Here is a 24,409-nt window from a genome sequence, read left to right as displayed (position 1 = left end):
AGGGCCCCACCTCAGGACCATTTCACCTCCTCACCTCTGAAGGCCCTGCGTCCTCACGCCATCCCGCTGGGGTCAGGGCTTCAGCATCGGGTTTCGAGGGACACAAACATTCAGTCCACAGCAGGGTTCTCGCCATCTTCTGATGTGCCTCAAAGGGTGTGCCAGTCAGAGGACCGTGGGATGAATCCTAACGTAACACCCGCGCTCCGGGCCGGGCATGATGGCTCACACCTGTAGTCAGAGGACCGTGGGATGAATCTTTATGTAAAACCAGCGCCCCGTGGCCAGGCATGATGGCTCACACCCGTGATCAGAGGAACTTGGGATGAATCCTTATGTAAAACCAGCGCCCTGTGGCCAGGCATGGTGGCTCACACCCGTGATCAGAGGAACTTGGGATGAATCCTTATGTAAAACCAGCGCCCCGTGGCCAGGCATGATGGCTCACACCCGTGATCAGAGGAACTTGGGATGAATCCTTATGTAAAACCAGCTCCCCGTGGCCAGGCATGGTGGCTCACACTCATAATCCCAGCACTTTGGGAGGCCGAGGCAGGTGGACCGCTTGAGCTCTGGAGTTCAAGACCAGCTCGGGCAACATGGTGAGACCCCATGCCTACAAAAAGTACTAAAATTAGCTGGGTGTGATGGCTTGTGCCTGTGGGTTCAACTACTTGGGAGGCTGAGGAGGCAGGAGGATCACTTGAACCCAGGAGGTTGAGGCCGCAGTGAGCCATGATCATGCCACTGTACTCCAGTCTGGGCGACAGAGCAAGACCCTGTCTCAAAAACAAAAATGAAAAACCCCAGCACTCCATCATGGCCCAACTCTGAGTGCCCTGGTGTTGAATGTCTCCTCCAAAACTTACGTTGACATCTAACAGACATGGCTGGGTGCAGTGGCTCACCCCTGTAATCCCAGAACTTTGGGAGGCCGAGGTAGGCGGATCACTTGAGGTCAGGAGTACAAGACCAGCCTGGCCAACATGGTGAAACCCTGTCTCTACTTTAAAAAAAAAAAAAAAAAAAAAAGGTCGGGCATGGTAGCAGGCACTTGTAATCTCAGTTACTTGGGAGGCTGAGGCTGGAGAACCGCTTGAACTCAGAGGCAGAGGTTGCAGTGAGCGAAGATGGTGCCACTGCACTCCAGCATGGGCAACAGAGTGAGATAGTCTCAAAAAAAAAAAAATAGACATTGTGACGTGGTGGTGTGGGGAGGTGGGGTCTGTGAGAGGTGATTGGCTGTGAGGCTTCCACCCCTGTGGATGGGTCAGTGCTGTGTGGTGGGAGGGGCCCCTGATCAGAAAGGCAGGGTGTGGCATGATTGCCTCTCAATCTCAGGCACCTGCTTGCCTTCTGCCATAAGAAAACCCTCACCAGGTGCCGGCACCATGCTCTTGGATCTCTCAGCCTCCAGAACTGTGGGCCAAAGACACTTGTTTTCTGTATAAATGACGCAGGCTGTGGTATTCTGTTATAGCAGCAGAAAATGGACTTAGACTCCAGGGCTTGCTCTGCATCTGGTGAGAGCCAGAGACGCCCTGCCCGCCCCATCCTGGCAGTGTGCAGATGCTCTGCTCAGCCAGCCCCAGGCCCAGGACCCTGTTACAGGCTGGCATGGGGAGGTTCTAGACACCAAAGGGGTGTCAGTGTGTAGGGTCAGTTGTTGAGTACCCGGCACTGGATGGGTGGGGCTCCCCCCACCCACAGATACCTGGGCAGCAGGCAGCTCCAGAGTTTGAGGGGGCAGGCTCTGCCCACAGTGCTGTCCTTCTGTGGGGGGCGGTCAGAAAGCAAGCAGACAACAGAAGCAGATAGTTCTGTGGGTGGCTGCTGCCGGATGTGCTGAGGCCCACCCAGGATGGATCTGTGGGGGGCTCAGAGAAGGCCCCTTTGAGGGCAGGGGCCTGTGGGGGGTTGAGAGGCCAGCATGGCCATACCACAAAGGGTTTGGAGTGTCTGCAGAGAGGATAGGGGCTGAGGGGTGGTGTCGAAGGTGGGATTTGCAGCCCGGCCGCTGCACTGGTGGGGGGCCAGGGGTTATCAGGGCAGGGCCAGCCCCGGGTGAGGAGCAGACCAGCTGAGAGGCGGCACTGCTGCGGGCCTCCTGGGCTGTGAGGGCCGGTGTGGCTCCAGGGCACGTTTCCAGGGTGTTTACTGCCTTCCTGCTACCTCCCCTCTGACATGGAGCCTGGGGAGCTTGGGCCTTTGCCAAGAGTGCTGAAGCCCTGTGTCTGCCCGTGTCTAGCCTGGCCCGTTCCCCAGGGCCTCCGTGGAGGATGGAGGTATCCTATCTGTATCCTTGCTGCCCGGTGCTGGCTCTACTGTGAGCAGCTCACGCAAAGAGCCTGGAGAGGCCCTGAATGCTGGAGAGGGCATTCAAGGGCGGCCCTGAATGCTGTGAAAATGCTGAAGAATAATGGCATTGTCGCTTCTGGTTTTGGTTAATGGAGTTGCTGAGTTTCGACTGATTTTGTTAAAAGCAAGTGTTGGTTTCGTGGGAGGAGAGATGCACCCACTGTGTTCGCACTGAACACCGGCTGGGCGCAGGTCTAGGTGCCCACTCAGGACAAAGGGGCAAGACCCAGGGCCAGAGCACAGAGGGGGCGGGAAGCCCTGGGGCCTGGCTGCTGGGCGGGAGGGGCTGGGAGCCCTTGCCACTGCTTTCCCGGCTCCCACCATGCTCTGGCCCTGGGTGTTGATGCCCTGCATGGCATCCTCAACCTCCAGGCCCTCTCATCCCTCTGTCCAGAGAACCCAGGACATGCGGTTCTCTTCCTCCTGGGCTTCCCTGATGGCCAGGAGCGAGCCTCTGCTCCCAGGCGCTTCCCTCTACTCCCGGGCGCTTCCCTCTGCTCCCAGGCTTCCCTCACAGCCAGGAGCCTCTGCTGAGTCCTTCAGTGTTTGCAACCTTGGGCTGGGCAGTGGTCCTGGCCAGCAAAGGGCCTGGAAATGCGGCTTGCGTGGTTTCGGCAGCTCTCCGCCCCTTCTTGGGGGAGGCTCACGTTGGTGGCTTGCGTTTGAGCCATGGCTCTGCCTCTGCCCCTGCCCGCCCTGTGCCCCTCTTCCCCACCCTGTGCCCCTCTGCCCCGCCCTGTGCCCCTCCGCCCCACCCTGTGCCCCTCCGCCCCGCCCTGTGCCCCTCCGCCCCGCCCTGTGCCCCTCCGCCCCGCCCTGTACCCCCTGCCCCGCCCTGTACCCCCCTGCCCCGCCCTGTGCCCCTCTGCCCCGCCCTGTACCCCCCTGCCCCGCCCTGTGCCCCTCTGCCCCGCCCTGTACCCCTCTGTCCCACCCTGTACCCCTCTGCCCCTGGTTCCCATCCCCCTTGGGCTGCTTGGTCCACACAGCAGTGTGGGGGCCAGTAGGCCCAAGGTGGTGAGTGGGCAGAACACGGGGTGACCCCCTTCAGCCGGGGAGGACAGGGCTGCGTGGGGCAGGAGGCTGGTTGGGAGCACTGCTGCCTACCTTGTATGTCCTAGCACAGCTCTGGGGGCGTCCTGGAGCCACCACAGCCTCCACGGCCCTTCCTCGCCTCCGTGGCAGGACAGCAGGCTGGCCAGGCAAGATGACTGGTGAGTGGGCCACACTCAGAGGCTGTGGACTCAGGTCAGGGGGTCTGGGTGCAAGTGACCCTAAGTACCGGGGTCTCCTGATTCCCCCCGAGCCAGGAGGGCAGGAAGGCTCAGCCCTGCAGGTTCTGGGAGAACCCGGCCTGACAGGGCTTCACATAGAGGGGTGGTGCTTTGGGTTGTGATTTTTAACTGGGTAGGAGCCTTGAGTCTATGGGCTTTTGTGGGTGCTGCCACTCAGGCTGAGGTCTGGCTTCTTGACCTTCTTTCCAGGGTCCCCCAGGCAGGTGGCTGTAGCAGGCTGCGTGACACAGCCCCTGCCCCGGGCCCCGGTGCGTGGCCCTGGCAGTTCCTGCCGTTTCCTTGGCTCCTTCACTTGCATTCGCTCACCTGGTGTGTGTTGAGGGCCTGATCTCTGTCTGGCCCTGCCTGCATGGAAGCTATGGCCCCGTGGGGACTTAGGGACAGGCTTTTTGGGGACTCTTCGTGCTGTGGTGCCTGCCAGGCAGAGAGGGGACTCTCTTGGGGAAGGAAGCAGCTGGCACAGCACTGGGGAGCCCCAGAAAGCCCTGTGGGAGGCACAGCGTGTTCGAGTGCAGAGACCTGGCCAGGCCTCGAGCTGCTGGCGGCCCAGATAACACACGTGAGACCTGGAGACCACTGAGGGGACCTGGACTTGGCCGTACCAGACAGCCAGGTAGCGACGGCCCTGGTTCAGCTCCTGCTGTGGGGCTGCTGGCCGGCAGGTGTGACATCTGTGTTCAGGCTTGCCCTGGCCCCTGGCTGCCCAGGGCCCTCCTGACCACAGCATCGCGTCTGTGCTCTGCCTACTCCAGGACTCCACTGAGACCTTGGCCTACCGGTGGCTGCAGTCAGCACCAAAAGACCACAGCTGCCAGGATGGGGCAGGGGCAGGCGGTGCTGGTCCTGGGCCGTTGCCTGTCGGAGGTGGTACTGCTCTGTGGCTCATGGCCCATGTGGACCCCAGGCTGCCCCCCTGGCTTTATGGCTGCACCTTCGGGGGCAGCTTCCTGCTGCTGCCCACCCAGCTGCAGGGATGAGGTGGCCGTGACTGGTGGCGGGGTTGGGGGGGATTGGGAAGGCGGTGCTGCTTGATGGACAGGTGGATGCAGAAGCCTTGGGGCAGGCCTGGGTGCCAAGTCTCCCTGTCCTGGCTGTTCTGGGAACCCCTGGGAGGGAGGAGAGTAGTTGTGTGGCTCCTGGGCTCTCTCCTCTTTCCTCTCCTAACTAGCTTCTTGCATTTAATTTTTTGGGATAACTTTTTGTTTTGATATACTTTTACAGAAGTTGCAAAAATACCACCCAGGACTTCCTTACTGAAACTCACCAGTTGTTTATATGATATTTCATCGCATTTGTAGTATTGCTTTCTCTCCCTTTATAGACGAGCTTTTGCACAGAAGCGGAGCCCTGGTGCCCCCGGAGCCTGGCGCTTTGGGGTGTCTCTGTGACCATGCGCAGTTCTCCAGTGCAGGAAGGGCTGGGAGTCTGGACAAGAGAGGCCAGCTATTTTGTGCACTGTCCTTCCACTGGGCTTATCTGATGTCTTTTTGTGATGAGATGCAGATTCGCAATTTTGGCAGGAAAGCCATGGCAGCACTGGTGTGGCCTCAGGCTGCCTGATGCAGCAGTGTTGGCCTGACCGCTGGGTTTAGGCCATCCGGCAGTTTCTCTGCGGAGCAGGTTACTTTGGGCAATTGTTGGGGAAAAGCGTGAGGACTGAGGGAGCATCCTGTTTCTTACCGGACTTCTGTCCACTCATTCTAGATGTTGGGATAACTTTCCCACCCCTCCTTCCATGCTGTGAGCGGTGGCTTTCCCTGTCGCCTTTGCCCTGCGTCGTTGTTGATTTGCTTTAACGGCGTGGACCCAGGAGTCTTACTCCACTTGATAGGCTGTAATCTGCTCTGTTATTCTGGTTCTCAGTTGGTCCCAGCCTTGGCTGGTGGAAGCCGCTTGAGGCTGGCCTGCGTCCCTTTGATGTGTCCTCTCATTCCTGGGCACGTCGTCACGTTCTGCACGGCAGGTGCTCCAGGCTCACTGTGGAGTCAGCTGTTTCTCTGCAGAACCCCGGCTCCTTGGGGGGCAATGGCTCTCGGCCCTCCATGGCCAAGAATCATGCAGCCACAGGTGTCAGTGGTGCTAAGGTCTTGGCCTGGGGGCACACGCTGCTGCCCTCTTGAGTCAGAACAAGGGCGTTGAGTGTCTGCTCCCACTCCCATGCACACCCGCACCCTGACAGCACAAGTTCCACTCCATCTCTGCTGTTTCACTCAGCCTTCCCTCATTTCGTGTTCCTGACTCTTCTCCAGCCACGAGACACCTGCCCCATCACCCTCAGTCTGTCTGCTCATTTGCTCAGGCCTAGCACACAAGTTCCAGTACTATTAACAGATACCACGGAGCAAAGCAGGGCTACTAACTAGAGGTCCACATGTGTTCATGGTTCTTTTCTAGGTAGAATTTACATGGAGTGGGAGGCATAAATCTAACAGTCTATGAGTTCTAACAAATGAATCACCAGGCGCGGTGGCTTGCGCCTGTAATCACAGCACGTTGGGAGGCTGAGACAGGAGGACAGCTGAGCCTGCGAGTTCAGGACCAGCTCGGGCAACATAGTGAGACGTCTGTCTCTACAGTTAAAAAAAAAAGAAAGAAAGAAAAGAAAAATTAGCCAGGCATGGGGGCATGCACCTGTACCCAAGCTACCCAGGAGGCTGAGTCAGGAGGATCACTTGAGCCCAGGAGGTTGAGGTTACAGTGAGCCCTGACTGACACTGCACTCCAGCCTGGGCGAAAAAGTGAGACTCTGTCTCAAAAACAACAACAGAAACCCCAAAACGCATGCACCTGTGCAACGCATACCTCGTCGAGATAACGTTGCCATTGCCCTTCTCTGTCCTCTTCCCGGTAGAGGCCTCCATCCCCAGAGGCAGCCCCGGCTCTGAGTCTCTCACTGCGGATTAGCTGCCTGTTCTGGAGCATCCTGTGGCTCTGAGTCTCACTGTGGATTAGCTGCCTGCTCTGGAGCATCTTGTGGCTCTGAGTCTGTCACTGTGGATTAGCTGCCTGCTCTGGAGCATCCTGTGGCTCTGAGTCTGTCACTGTGGATTAGCTGCCTGCTCTGGAGCATCCTGTGGCTCTGAGTCTGTCACTGTGGATTAGCTGCCTGCTCTGGAGCATCCTGTGGCTCTGAGTCTGTCACTGTGGATTAGCTGCCTGTTCTGGAGCATCCTGTGGCTCTAAGTCTCACTGTGGATTAGCTGCCTGCTCTGGAGCTTCTGTCAATGGAGTCAGATGTTCTCGCATTGCTTCCAGCTTGGCTCACTCACTTGGCATCTGATTCAGGCTCGTGTCATTGCTGGCTTCACAGTGCATTTCCCATCCTTGCCAGGGAGCCTTCCTTTCTTGTTCCGCACTTTATTAATTTTACTTGAGTCACTTGCAGTTTGGGGTGACTGTGAGTAGAGCCTGCTGAGTCCTTGTGCAGCTCTTTCTGTGCACCTGTTTCCACGACTGTCGCGCGTGGGATCGCTGGGGGGTAAGACATCTGCTGACTTGATGTGACATCACCAAACTGCTTTCCAGCGTGCCGCGACCCGTTCTGTTCCCCTCAGACGTGGTGTTACCGGCTTTCTAATCTGCATTCTCACGTGTGTGGCCTCTCACTGTGGTTTTCATTTGCGTTTCCCTGGTGTCCAGTGATGTTGAGTACCTGCTCAGGCCACTGGTGGTCTTCCCGTGTGAAAGGTCTGCTCAGGCCGTTTGCCCGTTGGTGGCCGGTATTCTGGCTCCTCGTTCTTGACTGCAGGAGGCCCCCCTCCCCACCTTGCTGAGCCAGCCTTACCTGGTGGAATGAGGCCTTTGTTCCTGCCCAGGGTCTCAGGGTGAGTGTGGGGGCTCCTGGCCCTCTGGGGGCTGTGTTCCTGTGCTCCCATCCCCTCGTGTGTGTGCCCACAGCACCCCCCTCCCCCAACCTGCCGCTTCCCTCCTGTCCCGGCTGGCCCTTCCTTCCCGGCTGGCCCTCGCTCTGGGTTCTGCTGGCGCCGCTGTGCTCTGAAGCCCTGACCTTCCCGGGCCTTGTGTGGGCCTGTTCGCAGGGGTGGCCACAGGCTCCTGCACTGTGGGGTGGGGCCCTGTGCTCACCCCTCGGGGGTCATCTGCCGGAGCCCCATTCTCCACGCTGGCAGGCATTTGTGCTTTTCCCACCCAGAGCCTGGGGCCTGCTCAGAGGGAGGGCTGGCGGGCTGCCACCCGTCCCGTCCCGTAGCCTGAGCTTCTCATTCACGCTCTCTGAGATACTCTGTCATTTGAGAAAACTGGTAAAGAAATCAAAGCAGGAAGTTCGGCCTGAGGGTGGCAGGAAGTCTCTGTTGAAGCTGGGTCCAGGGCGCTCTGGGCCTCTGTGTGGGGTGTGGGTGGGCACCAGGCGTGGTCAGCCTGTGGGGTCTTGGGGCCCATCCTGGCCCTGGGGAGGCCTGTGGGGATGGCCCTCAGCGCTCCCCTTCCCCTCCCACTCCCCAGGCTTCCCCACGTGCTGCTGAGGCAGGACTCCGGCAGGTTTTTTAGAGTTTTATTTTATGGGAACAGGCGTAACGGTTACGGCTCCCCAAGTGCTGTAAAAGTTAATGTGATGGCCTCCCTGTGCCTGTGCTCATTTTTATAATTTTTTATTTTATGAAACAGGACAGGGAGCTTAGTGACTTATTACTATTCATTTCGTTTCAATGCAGTAAATATTGATTCAGTTGGGGGTTTTCAATTTAAACCACTCGGCGATTATATAAAATATTACTGGCCTCTGAAATTATGCTTACCGATCCCTTCGGCTGCTCATTAAGGAAGGAGTGCAATTTTTAGATCCCTTTTGCCTTCATCATTCTAATAAATGGGCTGAGATACGGTTTTGCACGGAAGGTGCCACAGAAGCTGCTAGCAGGGGCTTGACAGCATGGATGCAACTCTTAATTTGGAAGTTGTTTCAAAGTGTGCTGTGGTTATTTATTTATTTCTCTGTTTGTTTGAGGCAGGCAGGCCTTTCGGCTTTGTGAGTGGAGTCCTTGGCAGTGCCCATGGCAGCAGGGCTGAGCTGGCATCCCCCCGAGCCTGCATACCTTCCACCTTCTCCAGGTGTGGCCGAGGGCCAGACCCCTCCTGCAGCCTCTGCCTTGGTGGTTTGGGGTAGGGAAGAGGGAGGAGAGCCAGTCTTGCCAGGGCCTGAGCTAGTCCGCATCCACACCGAGGCTGGGGTGTCCCTGAGGGACACCTCTGATCCTCTGGGACTTTTTCCGGACAAAGGGAGAGGGACTTTTTCCTGGAGATCTTAGACCCCAGCCCTTGCTGGCAGGCAGGGCAGATCTGGGCCAGGACACAGGACCCTGAGGAGGGAGCCCCTGGGCCAGAACACAGGACCCTGAGGAGGGAGCCCCTGGGCCAGGGTGCCTTCTTCCTTTGCTGTTCTGATCAGCAGGACGTGCATGTGGTCAGGTGCCCACACAGGTGTGGGTGCGAGGTGAGGCCCTCCCCAGGCCCCTCTGGCATCAGTCCCTTGGGAGCTGAGCATCCAGCCGGCAGTGGCTCTGGGTCCAGGTCTGTTTGCTGGCTCCGTTCCTGACGCTACAGGTGGGCAGCTCTTGGCAGGGAGTTCAGGATGGTCCTGTGGTCAGTGCTGCAGAGGGTCAGGGCCAGTGTGTCCTGGACTGAGGGTCCAGATGGTGGGGGATATAAGGCGGGCCAGGGCCCTGGGAGTGGCCTGATGCTGAGGCCCTGGTGGGAGGAGGGAGGTGGCTGCCACCGGATCCCCCCCACTGGGCCAGTCTGTGGTGTGTATCCCCTGACTGTGGTGTTTTCAGTGGGTGGCCAGTGAGGAGGGGGCGCCTGGAGGCCTCCAAGGCCAGCACACTCCTCCCCCCGAGGCTTTGCCGCCCGACCTGGGCCTGCTGATCCCTGCATCTCTGTGCCTCTTAGGCCTCCACCCTTTGGTCCCATGCAATGTCTGTCTTTTCCTTCTTGTTTCTCCTCTCCATTCCCTGTCTGCACGCATGTGTCCAGCTCTCTGTAGTGTGCCCTCTTTCTGCTTTCACTCCTTCTCTGCCCTCCTCCCCAGGGATACGCGCCACGCTTAGGTGCTGCGCCTGGTGCACCAGGTGGAGGCAACGTGCCTGTGGGGTGGGCTGCCAGAAACACGGTGGCTGAGGGCTTCCTAGCAAAGAGGGAGGCCAAAAGGAGTAGGTGCTGTGAGTGGTCCAAGCCAGGCCCAGGGCCGAGGGTGTCCTGTGCCTGCAGGACTGAGGGAGTCATGCCCTGTTCTGCTCCTTCTCTAGGGCCCACCCTGCACCCAGCCCCACAGCCCTGCACGGCCTCTGCCTCCCCTGCCCCGGAGGGCAGCTCTGCTCAGTCCACCCCATCCCTGCTGTGAGAGCATGGCCTGCTGGGCAACGGTGGCAGAGGGACCCGTGAGTCCAGGATACGGGGGTCCTCTCTGTACCACTGTGACCAATGCATGGCTCCAGGCTGGGCTGGCCTGAGGAGCTGGTGATGGGGCATGTGCCCCGAGCCGGGTGTGGCACACTGCGTCTCCAGCCGTGGGGCTCAAGATGCTGCTTTGCCCTTTCGGGCTGGCTCCTGTGGGGTCATACGGGTGTGAGCCTCGCCCAGGCCCGGCTGTGAATGGCTGTCCCTGTCCATGTTGTGGGCAAGCCCTTGGGACAGGATGCAGGAGCTCCCTGGTGAGATGCTGCTGCCACCTTGGTGGAACCGCAGGCCACAGCATGGTTCCGTGTGGGCCGGCAGTGGCATCGCAGGGACAGGCTGCAGAGAGTGTCTGGTGACAAATCTGGAGGGAGCCTTCCTTCAGTTTGCACAAGGACCTTCGGGGAGGGAGCTCAAGGGCCCCCCGGGGGTTCCTGTGGGATCCGTGGAATTCCTCTCAGGCCGGGGAGGGCGGAGCCCCCTGTGCCTGGGCCCTCCTGCCCTGTCTGCCCAGCCGTGGATATGTGTGTGTCTGCCAGTTGGTGCCTGGGCTCCCTGGAGGGAGGGGCAAGCATGGACATTCCTGGAAACTGAAAAACCACCCCTGACAGGAAGAAATAAAATGTCCTTGTCACCCGGCGCTACCTGGGTGCCTTACACAGTTAAACGCCGTTTTAAATACCACTTTACCTTGGTTTTAGAGGTGGTCGTAAAGTATTATTTACATAGTCAATATTTATTTATTTATTTTGAGACGGAGTCTTGCTTTGTTGCCCAGGCTGGAGTGCAATCTCAGCTCACTGCAGGCTCTGCCTCCTGGGCTCAAGCAATTCTCCTACCTCAGCCTCCGGAGTAGCTGGGATTACAGGCACCTACCACCACTCATGGCTAATTTTTGTATTTTTAGTAGAGACAGGGTTTCACCATGTTGGCCAGGCTGGTTTCAAACTCCTGACCTCAAGTGATCCGCCTGCCTTGGCCTCCCAAAGTGCTGCGATTACAGGCGTGAGCCACTGCACCCGGCCATCAGTATCTTATTTAACTCCTCGAATATATCAATCCTCCAGCCAGATCTCACTCCAAAACATGATTAACCTCTCAAGGCTGGGCTGAGTATCTGGCAGATGGACAAGGGTGGCACATCTGCCTACCTTGTCCCAGGGCCCCACTAGGGAGGAGGGTGACAGCAGGTTCTCTGGGCTGGGCCCGGGTGGTCTCTGCAGTTGGCATGTGGACAGTGCCTGACAGAGGACTGAGGCCCCCACAGGGGACAGGAGTGTTCAGGAGAGCTGGGCCTGTTGGGGGTGGGAGTCCTTAGCCTGGCTGCCCCCAACCCTGGCCTCCCTACCTCCTTTCTATTGTATTGCTATGTGGGCCCTCAGAGATGGGACCGTGGGTGAGACTTCTGCAGGGTCCAGGCCCCGGGGGGCCTCCCAGCTGCTGAGCACTGTGCAGCTCCACCCACCTGCTGGGGAGGCTCCCACCTTCCTCATGGCCCCCTTCCCCTCCGCCGCCCCTGCCCCATCCCCAGCACCTGCGAGGGCCCTGTGTGTCAGGTGCTTGCTGGGCGTGGTTTAGGAAGCACGGGCGTCTAAGGGTGTTTCCCTGGAACCCTGTGGCCTGGAGTGTGGGTGTGGGCTGCAGTTCCAGAGACCAATGGCTCAGGGACAGGCCCAGGGACCGGCCCAGGGACCACAGTGGGTAGGATGCACCCACCACTTTCCTGACTTTCCTGCAAGTCAGCAAGGGTCCCGCTGCCCCGTCCACTCCCCAGAGTCAGGCGCGGTTTAATTTGCGGTTGGATGTCTGCTAAGATTGCGTCCACTTCCCAAGTCAGCACTTAATTGGCAAGGCGCTTGATTTAACAGCGTGGGAGCCTCCACCGGAAAAATGGCTTGAATAAATCACCGCCTGACGCCAGAAAATAGATATAATCTCAGCATTAACTACATTAATAGTAGCAGGAGCTGAATTAAGAAAGCCATAAAGCATAGGCGGGCGGGCATAAATTATGGCCCAGCTCAGTACCCTCAGTGCTCTGGCTTGCCTGGGGCGGTCCTGGGGCGGGACAGGGGCAAGGCACCCCCTTGCCTGCGGAGGCTGCTTCCAGCCGGCTCCTCCCCTGGCCCCTCTCCCCTAGCCAGGGCGGTGGGCGGGGCCAGGCGGTGGTGGGCGGGGCTCCGTGGCCCAGCCGCGGTGGGAGGGCGCATCCCCCCAAAGGTTGGCTGAGGGGCCCCAGCTCCCTCCTTTCCGTTGGCTGCGCGTCCTCCAGGACTCCCCCACCCCACCCTACCCAGCTTCTTGGAACCAGGCCCTGGCTGAGCCCTTCCCACCTGGGGCGTCCCCTGCCCAGTGGGTACTAGCAGTCATGGGGAGTGGCAGAGCAAGGAGAGGATTCAGTTAGGGCACAGGTACCAGACACAGCTCCAACCTTTCTCTGGTGTCTGCAGCCTGGAAGGCTCCCTGCAGGCAATGACATTTGGCCGGGTAGACACAAGCTGATCCCCACCCAGGCCCCACCTCGCTCCTCTCATTGCTGGTCTTAGGCCCTTCCCAGAGAAGCGCCTTCAGCTGGATGAACAGTCCTAGGGGTCAGCGCTGCCACTGGCTTGGGGGATAGAGGGGGCATGGACTGCTGGCCCTTCCGGGCCTCGTCAGCGTCAGCAGCCACGGGCAGAAACATGGACAGCGGATCTGAGGAGGGTGCCATCCAGGCTTAACTTTAATTCTTGGTCAAGTTCAACATGGTTTGTGTTCCCTATTCGCTTGTCTCCAGCTGGCTTGTTTCTTATGGATTCATGGAACTCCAAGTGTTCAGGGGGAGTCGCCTTTTTGTCATTTTCCTCGCTTTGAATTTCGTGAGGATGTTTGCAGAAGTTTTTACTTTTCTGTGCACTTAAATCTGCCAGTCTCTTGAGATTTCATGTATTGATGTGCTTAGAACAGCCTTTCCTACCTAAGATGGCATGAGTTCTGGAAGCTTCCCTCTGGCCCTTCCCACTCATGTCTACCCCATGAGCACCTGCTTTTCTGCTCTCTGCCTACCTCGATTGGCTTTGCCTGTTCCTGAACTTCGTGGTGATGGGGCCGCATAGCGGGTGCTGTTCTGTGAGCTTCGTGGTGATGGGGTCGTGGAGCAGGTGCTATTCTGTGTCTGAGCTTCGTGGTGGTGGGGTCGTGTAGCGGGTGCTGTTCTGTGAGCTTCGTGGTGATGGGGCCGTGTAGCGGGTGCTGTTCTGTGTGTGACTTCGTGGTGATGGGGTCGTGTAGCGGGTGCTGTTCTGTGAGCTTCGTAGTGATGGGGTCGTGTAGTGGGTGCTGTTCTGTGTGTGACTTCGTGGTGATGGGGCCGTGTAGCGGGTGCTGTTCTGTGTGTGAGCTTCGTGGTGATGGGGTCGTGTAGCGGGTGCTGTTCTGTGTGTGAGCTTCGTGGTGATGGGGCCGTGTAGCGGGTGCTGTTCTGTGTGTGAGCTTCGTGGTGATGGGGTCGTGGAGCAGGTGCTGTTCTGTGTGTGAGCTTCATGGTGATGGGGTCCTGTAGCAGGTGCTGTTTTGTGTGTGAGCTTCGTGGTGGTGGGGTTGTGGAGCAGGTGCTGTTTTCTGTGTGAGCTTCTTGGTGGTGGGGTCATGTAGCGGGTGCCGTTCTGTGTCTGACTTCTTTTGTTCATCACTTTTCATGGACTGAATTGTGTCCCCCACCAAGTTCATAGATGGAAACCCTAACCCCCAATGTGACTACGTTTGGGGATGGGGTCTTCAAACAGGTAATTGAGGTTAAATGGGATTATACGTGTTTGGCCCTGATCCACTAGGACTAATGTCCTTACAAGAATAAAAAGTGCCACCAGGGGCACATGCCCAGAGGAAAAGCCACGGGAGGACAGTACAAGCCAGGAAGGGAGACCTCACCAGAAACCAGCCTTGCCAGAGCCTCGGTGCGGCGCCCCAGCCTTGTGAGAAAGTGTGTTTCTGTTGTCGTAGCCACCCACTGCAGAGCATTCCATGGCAGCAGCCAGGCAGCCGTAGGCGCCCACGCTTCTCACTCCGCTACAGTGCCGTGCCTGGCGGGAACTCATTCTTTTTCCCTGCCGTGTGGTGGTCTGTGATACGGATGCGCCATCTTGCAGTTGATGGGTGGGTATCTGGAGTCTCTCCCATCCTTGCCAGTTATGAAGCTGCTGTCTTGGGTGTGTCTCTGGGTGCTGGTAGCCCTCGTTTCTGTGGAGTTGCTGCCTCAGAGGGTGATGGACACTGAGCTTTGGAAGCTGTCCCAGGTAGCTGTCCCAGCCTGCCAGCAGCAGCATGTGAGCATTGTGGCTGGCCCGTGGCCTTGGCCAGGATTCGCAGGCCCGTGTCTCCTGTTCTCGCCATGCTGGGGGGTGTGGGGCCTCACGCCCATCCCGCTGGCTGGCATTGCTGGGCATCTTTTTCTTCACTCAGGTCTCCTGGTGGTGCCCTTCTTTACTGTAAAGGGCCTCTTTGGGTGTTGGCCTGTTTTTGTGTGATTTGCCTTTTGGCTGATTTGTGGGAGTTTGTTTTTGTTGTGGATGTCTTCCGCCCCACACGTCTGCTTACAGCGAGGGACCTGCTCTTCCACGGCATCTGGTTTTTCAGCCTTTTATGAGTAGTGCTCTTTGTGTCCTGTTTAAGAAATATTTGTCTATCCCACATTCATGTTTTCTTCTAGAAGCTTGGCTATTTTAGCTTTTATATTTTAAGCCTGAGGCTTCTTGAATTAATTTTTACCTGTGGTCTGAGGTAGGGGCCAGTGTCCTTTTGTCTCCCCATGGAGACACATGTATTGAAATGAGATCCTGACCCACTCAGGTGCAGGGGCGCCCGTGTCACTCGGGTGAGCAGATGTATGGGCTGTTCCCAGACTCTCCATCCTCACTGTTGACCCTCTTGTCTGTGCCCTTCGTTATTCCTGAATGCTCACTCTTCCAGATCACCTTAGAAACTCTGGAGCAGGTTCTCGGCCTCACCAAGGAACCAGCCTCCAAATCATAGATTTGCATTTTCTTCTTCTTAGGATTTCAGCCACACACACAACAAACACCTCAGATCCCTGGCCCCGCCTGCCTCCCTCCTGTTCTCAGCACCAGGGGGACCCATGCTCCATAACTTCCACATGTTGGCCCGGCGCCCCTGCTGTAGAATTTTTCCTCAGTTCTTTGAGAGTGTTTCTGGCTTCTCTTCTTTGTATGTTCCAACTGGTGTTTGCCGCTGTCTTGCAGGGCTTTGGTTTTCACACATCTTTGCTTCATAATCAGTTCTGGTTACCCCTCTGAAGTGAGTGGGTTTTTATTGTGGGTTTCCCGTGGTTTTTGCAGATACCACTGTCCTTGCAAGGGCTGCATGAAGTTTGCTGAGGTCACCATCCCTTTCCAGGGAGCTGAGCCGGATTTGCTGTGTGGTCTTCGGAGGGGCTGTCCCAGGGCCTGGGAGTTGGGGGATGTCTGCTGTGAGTCTCTTTAGACAGCAGTGACCTGAGGGGTCCTTGAGGGCCTAGGCAGGATTCCTGGCCAGCCTGTCCCTCAGTAGCCGGCACAGACAGAGTGGGTCCTGGGCCGATGACCCAGCCCAAAGGGTGGCACAGGTGCAGAGGGTCGCGGGCCCGCCAAGGACAGCTGCACCTGGCCGCCTGGCACCTCTGCCGGACGAGCTGAACTCGGTGCTCCGGGGCCATGAAGTCCCACTAATACTTGTTTTTTGCAGCTGACATACAAAACACCGATAGCTTCAGCTGAAATGGATTTTTAAAAGTGTCATTTTATGGAGAATTTTACTTTCCATCTTGTTGTTTATTAGGCTCTTAAAGGGAAAGCTTGTAATGCATCCATTGATCGAAATACCAATTGAATAGATGTGAGCACATAAAATACATAAAATAGTCCCAGCCCCTCATAATGGAGCACGACGTTTGTAACGGAGGCAGTGTCATTAGTATTGCCCCCTGCCACCCAGCCAGGCTGCAGAGGTGCCTCCGAATCCTTCTTATTCATTACTGGGGTGAGACGGGGCAGGGATGGCCCTCGGAAGGACCAGTGTCCAGTGAGGAAGTCCTCAGATGTCACAACAGAGCCTCCACCTGACGAGTCAGCCCAGGGGCCCGGGGAGCCAGCCCTGCTCAGCCTCAGCTGGACCAGTCGCACTCAAGGCTGTCCCTGTCCTCATGGGGCCCCCAAACAAGGCTGCTGTCCCTAAGGCTGCATGGCTCTTTCCCCTCACGGCGCCCCTGGCCTCTGGTGCAGGGCTCTCAGCTCCCACCCAGGCCTGTAACCCTGCCTGCCTGCTGAAGGTGTATCCTGGAAAGCCGAGCGGCTGGCCGGTCTCTGCAGGCCCCCGTACTGGGAGGTAGATGCTGTGGGGGTGACAGCGGGACTAGAGAGCCCATCTGGCCATGGCGCCGGAGCCCCTGCTGAACAGCAGCTACTGCCCCAGGTACCTGGAGGCCCCTTGGAGCTGGTGAGGGCCCCACGGTCTGGGTATAGGGATTTGGAGGATAGGGGGCCAGACTTGTGAGGAGTAAGTTAGAAGAGGGTCCTTTCTGTGAGATGAGGTGGCCATAGCCATCGTGAGGCCTGCGTGGCCACCACGTAGTCAGATTTCAGCCCTGGCAGCCACAGGCCCTTGAGCATTTAGCCCTGCCCCTGAGATCGTGGGGGCAGGGTCCAGGAGCCCGCCTAGCACCCCCACTGCACGCCTCTGCTCTGTCTGGCCTGAGCGCCCCTCCCTGCCGGCCCAGCTTGGGCCCCTCCCGCGAGGGACTCTGTCTTCCTCCTCCGGAACTCAGGACATTCTGTGAGTGTCTGTGCAGTAGAACCACCTCCCCTGCATTGCCCCAGCCTCACGGGCTGGGCCTCTCCAGGCAAGGGCCCCATGTAGCCTGGCCAACCCATTCGGGGGCCGCAGTGGCTCAGCACCAGGAGAAACCGGGAGGGAGGCTTCCAGCCAGCCCCACACGCGCACACGCGTGGACACACATGCATGCTCGCCCTCCCGAGCCAGCACTGTGATGGGGGTGTCAGCGTTTCCAGTGGAAAGCCCCACTTAAGCAGTTTAGTGCCTGTCACGGCGCGGCTCTGCCTGACCTACTTGGGGATTCGCTGCGGCGCCACCTCCCCCCGGCCGCTCCTCTTCTGCTGACTTCGCACTCCCCGCTCGGGCTCCAAGCTTCGAAAAATTGTGCTCCATTTCCTGAAAAATGCTTCTCCGGTTGTTTTCTCTGTGTCTCAGCTGGACTGCCTGTCTACTGCACGTTGCCACTGGCCTGGGCGGCCTGGCCAGGAGCTGCTGGGTCCCCGGCCCACACACAGGCACAACCCTGGCCTAGGAGGCCCTGAGGTCGTGTCCCCGAGGCCCGGTACCTGCTCCTGTGGTCCTGCCTCTTCTGGCTGCTAGGGCCGGGCCAAGACCTCGCTCAGCCCTTGGCCTCTCCTGCTGTCACCATACTTATGCCCCCAAGGGTCTTTCCACGTCTGCATATTGCACGTCCCTGTGTCACCTCCGTAGCAGCCTGGCCATCGTCCTGGGGAGACAGGGACAGGCTCGCCCTTCTCGGAGCTCTCAGGGCATGTGTTCTGACCGTGCCTCCCTCCTTGAGCCCCGCTGCTCCCTTTGTTCTCAGAGAGCCCATCTTGCCCCAGCCCGCATTCCCAGCGCCTGGCCCTTGCTGCCTGAGTCCACTCCTTGTATCTGCTGACCAAGCCCTGGCAGCCACCTCCCTGCCACAGGTCTCCTTCCTGAGTGTCTGTAACTGACCAGGGCCTCCTGACCCTTCCCCACCCCACACTCCTCCCTTAGGACCTCTTAAGGTCCTGGGAGCCCCAGGGTGGCACACACTTGGGTGTGTTCTCGCAACACACATTTACAGAGCCCCCTGCGTGCCCGGCACATCTGCAGGGCCAGGGGTGCAGCAGTGGTCTCTGCAGATACGGCCCCTGTGCTCATTTTCCCCAGTGGTAAGTAGGGCCAGCCTCCCCAGTGCTGTGACATCTGCACTTGGCCTCAGGCCTGCCCTGGGATCTGGACAGAGGGACAGCACGTGCAAAGACCTGGCGCCAGGAGGGAGCACGGTGCTTTCCAGAAACCAGAACTTCCCAGGGGAACTGGAGTTCTAGGCTGGAGAGAGGCTGCATGGGGGCTGTGGCCAGCAGGACCTGAGTGCCTGGCCCCGCAGGGCCTTCTGACCTGGTCATCTTGAGAACAAGGGGACCCACTGCAGGGTCTTGGCAGGGACTTGATCAAATGTGCAGCTTACAAACCAACTGGCAGGGTGGGGTGGGTGCAGCCCCCCTTTCAGCTGTGAACCAGGGCGGAGACCCAGCTGGCTTAGTGCCAGCCTGGGGCTCTGCGTGGCGTGTTCAGGGCCTGGGCATTGCCTCGGGGCAGGGCTTCTGCCAGTGGTGAGGCTGAGGGCCCTGGGCAGGGGGTCCGAGTGGAGGCTGATGAGGCCCCTCATGGAGAGAACTGCTGACCGACACTGGCTGCGGGGCCTGGCTTTGGGAGCAGGAGGGCCAGCTAGTGCTGGAGTGTGTTTAACAGACAAGACTGGAGCTGGATTGCCAGCAGCCGGAGGTGCAGGGCGACAACACGAGGGTCCTGGAAGGTCCCCATCGTCCCTGTCTGCCTTCAGTTTCCCTCCCAGGGTCTGATGTCCCCTCGCCGGCTCCACCGTGTGGCGGCGCTTGGCAGGAAGAAATCTTCAAATCCCAGCCCTCCCTGCTGTGGAGCCCCTGGCGGGTCTGGAGGGTCTGGGAGCGGCTCTCCCCTCTGCTGGCCTCGCCTCTCCCGCCCCTGGTCACACAGCGACCTCTCTGTTCCCAGGTGTTCTCCTCAAGCACAGACACAACCTTACGGAGTTCTCAGGGGCTCACGTGGGGTGGGATGTCACTGAGGCTGGCATGGGAACTTTGGGAGGGTGGGGAGGGACTCAGGCTCACATGGGGTGCCATGTCACCGAGGCTGGCATGGGAGCTTCGGGGAGGGGGGGAGGGAAGGATGCTGAGGGGCTGCTATGGGGAAGGAGCCCCTGGTTCCCATCAGCGGCTCTCTTCCAGATGAGGGTCTCTGGACCCACTGTGGTCTGTGTTGGCCTTTGTGTAGCCGCTGGTCGCACCACTGGGCCTGGGAGCTGGGTTGGGAGGATGCTCCGGAGAGGCCCAGCCTTCCCAGGGCTGCCTGCAATCTGGCCTAGGCCTCGAACCCCTGGCCACATGACCCAAGGCCTTGGAAGACCCTGTTGAACAAGCCACAGAGCCTCAGGGAAGGTGTCCTGGGCAGCATGTCTGAAGGTGCTGTGGGACTGGGCAATCGGAAGACACAGCTTTTGGGCTTAAAAGCTGCCTGGCTGTGGCCTGGACCCTCGGGTCCCACCAGTGTGTGTCCCGCCGGGGCATCCTGGGTGCTGGGCTGCTTCCCGGGTCTCTAGGGTGGAGGAGGCCTCCCCCAGTCCCCTCACCACCTCTGCCTGAGTCAAGAGACCGGGCCCCTTCCCCAGCCTTCCTGCCATGCCAGTGTGCCAGTCACGCTGACTGCCAGGCCCAGCACTCTCTGATTGGTCTCAGAGCTGGGTCCCATGGCACGGAGACACCGCAGGCAGTGCCCATGGCAGGGAGCAGGGCCTGAAAGGGCCTGGGTGCTCAGAGGGCTGGACTCACCCGAGGAGCCGCATTGGTTTGTCAGATGTGTTTCTGCTGAGCTGGGGCTTCTGCTGCTGGGAGCGCAAGTGCTGAGGCTGTCACCCTGGGGGCAGGCAGTGCACGGGGCCTGCTTGCTGTGCATGCACTGCCCTGACTGCGAGGCCACTGATCTGGTCCATGTGTATGTGTGCATCTGTGCCCAGGATCAATGACGTGGCCTGGGGTGAGGCCCCTCTCAGCCTGCACGGCCCACATGACGTGGCGAGGGGGCTGCTCTGACCTGCCACGGGCAGTGCCCTCAGGGAGTGGGTAGAGTGTGGGTGTCCAGGGTTGGTCCTCAGAGTCCTTGCATGGGCCACTCGGCAGCAGTGGCCCAGGCCAGGGCTTGCAGGCCCGGGAGCCTGGCAGCTGGCAGGCTGTGCGTGGGCATGCCTTGTGGATGCCGGCAGGGGATGCACCAGGTTTACCCCTGGGCTTTCAGGAAAACGAAGACCTCAGAGCGAGCCTCTCTCCCATCTTGCCCAGGCCCCCAGCGCCACTGAAGTCCTGGGGACAGGTGACAGGAGTCCCTGAGGGTCGAGAGCCAGAGGTCCGCCCGGCCCCCACTGTTGCTACCTGTGCCTAGCGAGGCTGGCAGCACTCAGCAGGTCCGAGGGGCCCAGGCTGAGGCAGGACAGGGGCTTTCAGAGACAGGAGGGCCTGGGCTCAGCCCTCTGGGCACCTGTGGTGCCCCTCGCCAGCCCGGACAGCCTCTGGCCTGGAAGTTTCCAGCTACTCCTAGGGCAGTACTGCACAGACAGCTTCTTTATACACCTGCTTTTGTAGTGTGTGTGTCTTTCTCCCCATTACTGCTGCTTTTCATTTAAAATGTTATCTCCCCCTCCTGGCCTTTGTGCCCCCCCAGGGGGGAGAGGGGAGGCCCAGCCTCGCCCTGGTGTAGTCAAGGTTATGGTGATAAATCCTGGGGCATTGTCACTTCTATTCGGAGTAAATTGGCTGGCCGATTTCGGGCTGAAGGAAAGATAATTTGCTGTAGTATTTCAAATGGATTAGAAATGGATTTGAAGGGAAAGTTCATGCCTCCCATTACAAAGGCGAGAAAGAAGACTATCTTAAGGCACTGTTCCCTCCCTGGCCTTCATTATCCACGCTTAATACCTTTCCTATTTTCCAGCGTTAATGAAATTTCCTGGCGGTGTGGGCCTGCCGGACGGATGGGAGAGGCCTTTAGATCTGCAGCTCCCGTTGCAGAAAAGGAATTACAGAGCCTTCCGTGAGGGCAGACGCGCGCTCCGGGTCCTTGGCCCTGCTATTATCTCATTAATTTCATCCCCCTTCTCAATGCAGTTGGTTTCCAAAGGCCATCCTCTCCATTAGGGTCACAATTTACTGGAGTGCTGTGACACCCACGGCCGTGAAAAGCTACAAGGCCCTCGCCCCATGCCCTCCCAGCACCCTCCTGCTGTAGGTTCCAAAGCCAGCCAGGCAGCCAGGGCGAGGGCAGGGGTGAGGGCAACCCCAGACAGCTCTCCATCACCCCCGCCAACCTGCACAGGCCCGAGGTTCTGCCACAGCATCTTCCCGGGATGCAGCTTCTTGGAATGAGGCTCTTGGGCTAGGTGTGCTGAGCACCAGGAAGCGCCCTGCCCCATTCCCGGGAGGCCCTGGGCTCCCAGGCTGTGGTGGGCAGTGGGGGGCTGGGAACATTCCCAAGCATGAAGAGCGGGCGCAGATCCCGGGACGGCTCAGCAGGGGCTGCCACATCTCCATTCCGCCCAGATCCTCTAATGTCCTCTGGGTGTTCTCACACTCCAGTAAGGTGTTTTTTTTAGGAGGGAAGAGAAGGGGACAAGCTAATTGTTCATGTTCATCCAAAGAATGAGCGGGGGTGGCTGGGCGCAGTGGCTCATGCCTGTAATCCCAGCACTTTGGGAGGCCAAGGCCATCAGATACCTGAGGTCAGGAGTTCGAGACCAGCTTGGCCAATGGGGTGAAACACCATCTCTACTAAAAATACAAAAATTAGCCGGGCATGTTGGCACATGCGTGTAATCCCAGCTACTCTGGAGGCTGAGGCAGGAGAACCTCTTGAACCCGGGAGGCGGAGGTTGCAGTGAGCCGAGATCGCACCATTGCACTCTAGCCTGGGTCACAAGAGCAAAACTCCGTCTCAAAAAAACAAAAAAATAAGAAGGAGCGGGGGCATGGCTGCTGTAGCGCCCAGCCAGACCGAGGTCCTGAAACAGAGCTGAGGGGCGGCCCTGGTGGGTGGGGCGGTCCTGGAAGCTTCCAATGCCTGCTGACCCCCAGAGGCCCTGATGCCTCTGCCCCACGGGCCCTTCCCTGGGCCTGGCTAGCTGTGGCTGCCCCTGGGGGAGGGGAGCAAGTGCTGCAGCCCGGGCCTTGCCCTCCATCCGGGTGCCTTTGGAGAGCCACACAGTGAGTGGGTGGTGGCCTGTCCCCATGCAGGTGAGTCCTTGCACACCTGGGTTCTGGGCCTCCCTCCCAACCATCTCCTCAGGGCGTCCTGGCTGGACCCAGGTGGAGAGCTGGGTTGGCTCTGTTGCCTGCTCGTCCTTCCTGCTTTGTGGCGGCCAGGGTTGAACCCAGCCTGTGCTGTGGGCGGGGTCAGGCATGCAGGATTGGGTGCTTCCCCTGAGAGTGCAGACTTACCATCTACTCACTGGAGCCTGTGGGGAGGCAGGGAGCTGGGGGCTCCTGGGAGCAAGTCCAGGCTGGCCCTGAGCAGCCTTTCCGGGGCGAGGACCACAGTTAGCTTTGGCCCCAGTTGTATGATGGCCAGAGGCTCTGTGAGTGGCTGGTGCTGCGGTGGGGGGGTGCACCCTGGCCACCAGCCCCCTCACCCTCCCAATGGTGAGACCCCTGAGGCCTGTGAGTACTGTGGGGCTGGTGCAGGGCCCTGGGCTCAGCCTGACTGGGATTTGGGGTCAAGCTGAGTGTCCCCCAGGTAGTGGCCGTAGCTCCTGTGGAAGGTCAGAACCTGCCTCTGAGCCCCCCAGGCTGATGGGGTTCTCCAACTGAGAGGCTGGTGCAGGAGGTCCTGCCTGGCGCCTCCCTCCAGGCCTGGTGCCAGGATAAGCTGAAGGTACAGGCCATGCACCTGCTGGGCCTGCAGGCACCTGGAGGCCGGGGCTGCACTGGGACCCCAGGGTCTGATGAGAGCCTGGAGGTCTGAGTCTGGCTGGCAGGATGCCTACCCTCCACCCCTCTGGCCCAGACAGTGCCCGGCTGGGGGTTGGGGAGCAGCTGGAGTGTGCAGGGCGCAGACAGGATAGGTGGGAGGTGGGGGCCAGCAGACCACTCAGCACTGCCAGGCCCCTTGGTGGGCTCTTTCCCGCCAAGATTGGTGTTTGTGAACTTGAATTTTAATTAAAGGAAACTGGGTTAAGTGCTCCGGCCGCCGTGCTTGTACTTACACTGCAGCTCCCATCCCCGGCGCCGGGCTCTCTCTGCTCCCATTCTCTCTCTAATGGGCCCTTGGAGGCCCCCGGCTGCTGAGAATTACCCCAGCTTGCAGGCAGAGGGACCAAGGCCCAGAGGGGTTGCGGGGCTGAGTGGTGGGGATGACGGCGGAACCCGACAGCAGGGCTGCTCCATCCCCAGTACCACCAGGTCTGTTGGCTCCTCGTGGGGTGGCTTTGATGGATATGCTGCTGTCCCCCTGCACCTGCCCCATCCAGCCAGACAAGCGAGCCCCACCTTCATGCATGCTGCAGGCCTGGGTCTAGGGGGCACTCCACCCTGGCCCAGACCAGCTGGAAAAGGGTCTCCTGCAGCTGTGGATGGGTTGGGGGGCTCAGGTACTCCATAGCAGAGAGGGCTGTGTAGCTGCAGGGCCATGGGGACCAGTGTGGGATGGGGAGCGTAGAGCAGGGGCACAGCCCTGTGCCAGGCCTGAGCTGCCCGTCCTCGCCTCCCACTTGACTGGTCCCTTTGCTGCCTGCGCACCCATGGCTGCCCAAAAATGTCTTGCCCAGATTTGCTGGGGGCACGGTATCCACCTCAGGGGTCATGGCAGCTTGAGCAGAGCGTGAGCTCATGTGGAATCAAGCTCAATTTGCCAGGCCCTGAGCCCCCCACCTTGGGGGCTGCTTGCCCGAGGGTCCGCAGGGCTGTGGGTGTGGCTGGCAGCTGCAGGGAGGTGCCTCTGGAGTACAGCTCAGGCCCCTCCTGTCTTACTCTGCCCCTTGGCTTCCTGGAGGCTGTGGAGTATTTGGCAGGAGTGGGGGCTGCCAGGGCTCAGGGTCTGTCGGCCTAGGTCTCTTCCTCTAGCCAGGGTTGTCGGCTCAGCTAACTCCAGGGGCTGTCGCGGCCTCTTCAGCCCTTGGACTTGAGGCAACATCAGCATTTCCCTCAAACAGCGTGGCCCAGGGTCTGTGAGGCTGTCCCCATGCCCTCTCAGTGCAGGGCTCTCTGAGCTATGGATGAAGGGGAGGCAGGACAGGGTGGAGGAGGAGAAGAGGCAGGGTAGCCTGCTGACCCTATGGTGTCTGTGGTCCTGACGGCCAGGGTGGTGTGTGCCGGGGCCGCGTTGGTAGAAATAGCCCCAGCCTTGAAGCCGACTCAAGGGAGCCTCAGCCCAGGTGCCAAGGGCCAGGTGTGCTTCTCACCAACACGCAGACACCTTGCAGCCCCTCTGCCCTGCAGCCCCAGGGACCCTTACCCTGCAGCACACAGCCAGGT

General features: G+C 59.3%; 1 protein-coding gene across 1 annotated transcript in view; it reads left to right on the top strand.

The window, feature by feature from the left end:
* Window positions 1–24,409, top strand: part of ZC3H3 (zinc finger CCCH-type containing 3) — a 118,245-nt gene that overhangs the window by 52,999 nt on the left and 40,837 nt on the right. The window lies entirely within an intron of this gene.

The sequence above is a fragment of the Pan paniscus genome, chromosome 7 (genome assembly GCF_029289425.2).
Source record: "Pan paniscus chromosome 7, NHGRI_mPanPan1-v2.0_pri, whole genome shotgun sequence".
Lineage (NCBI taxonomy): Eukaryota > Metazoa > Chordata > Mammalia > Primates > Hominidae > Pan > Pan paniscus.
This window is presented reverse-complemented; position numbering and strand designations above follow the sequence as displayed.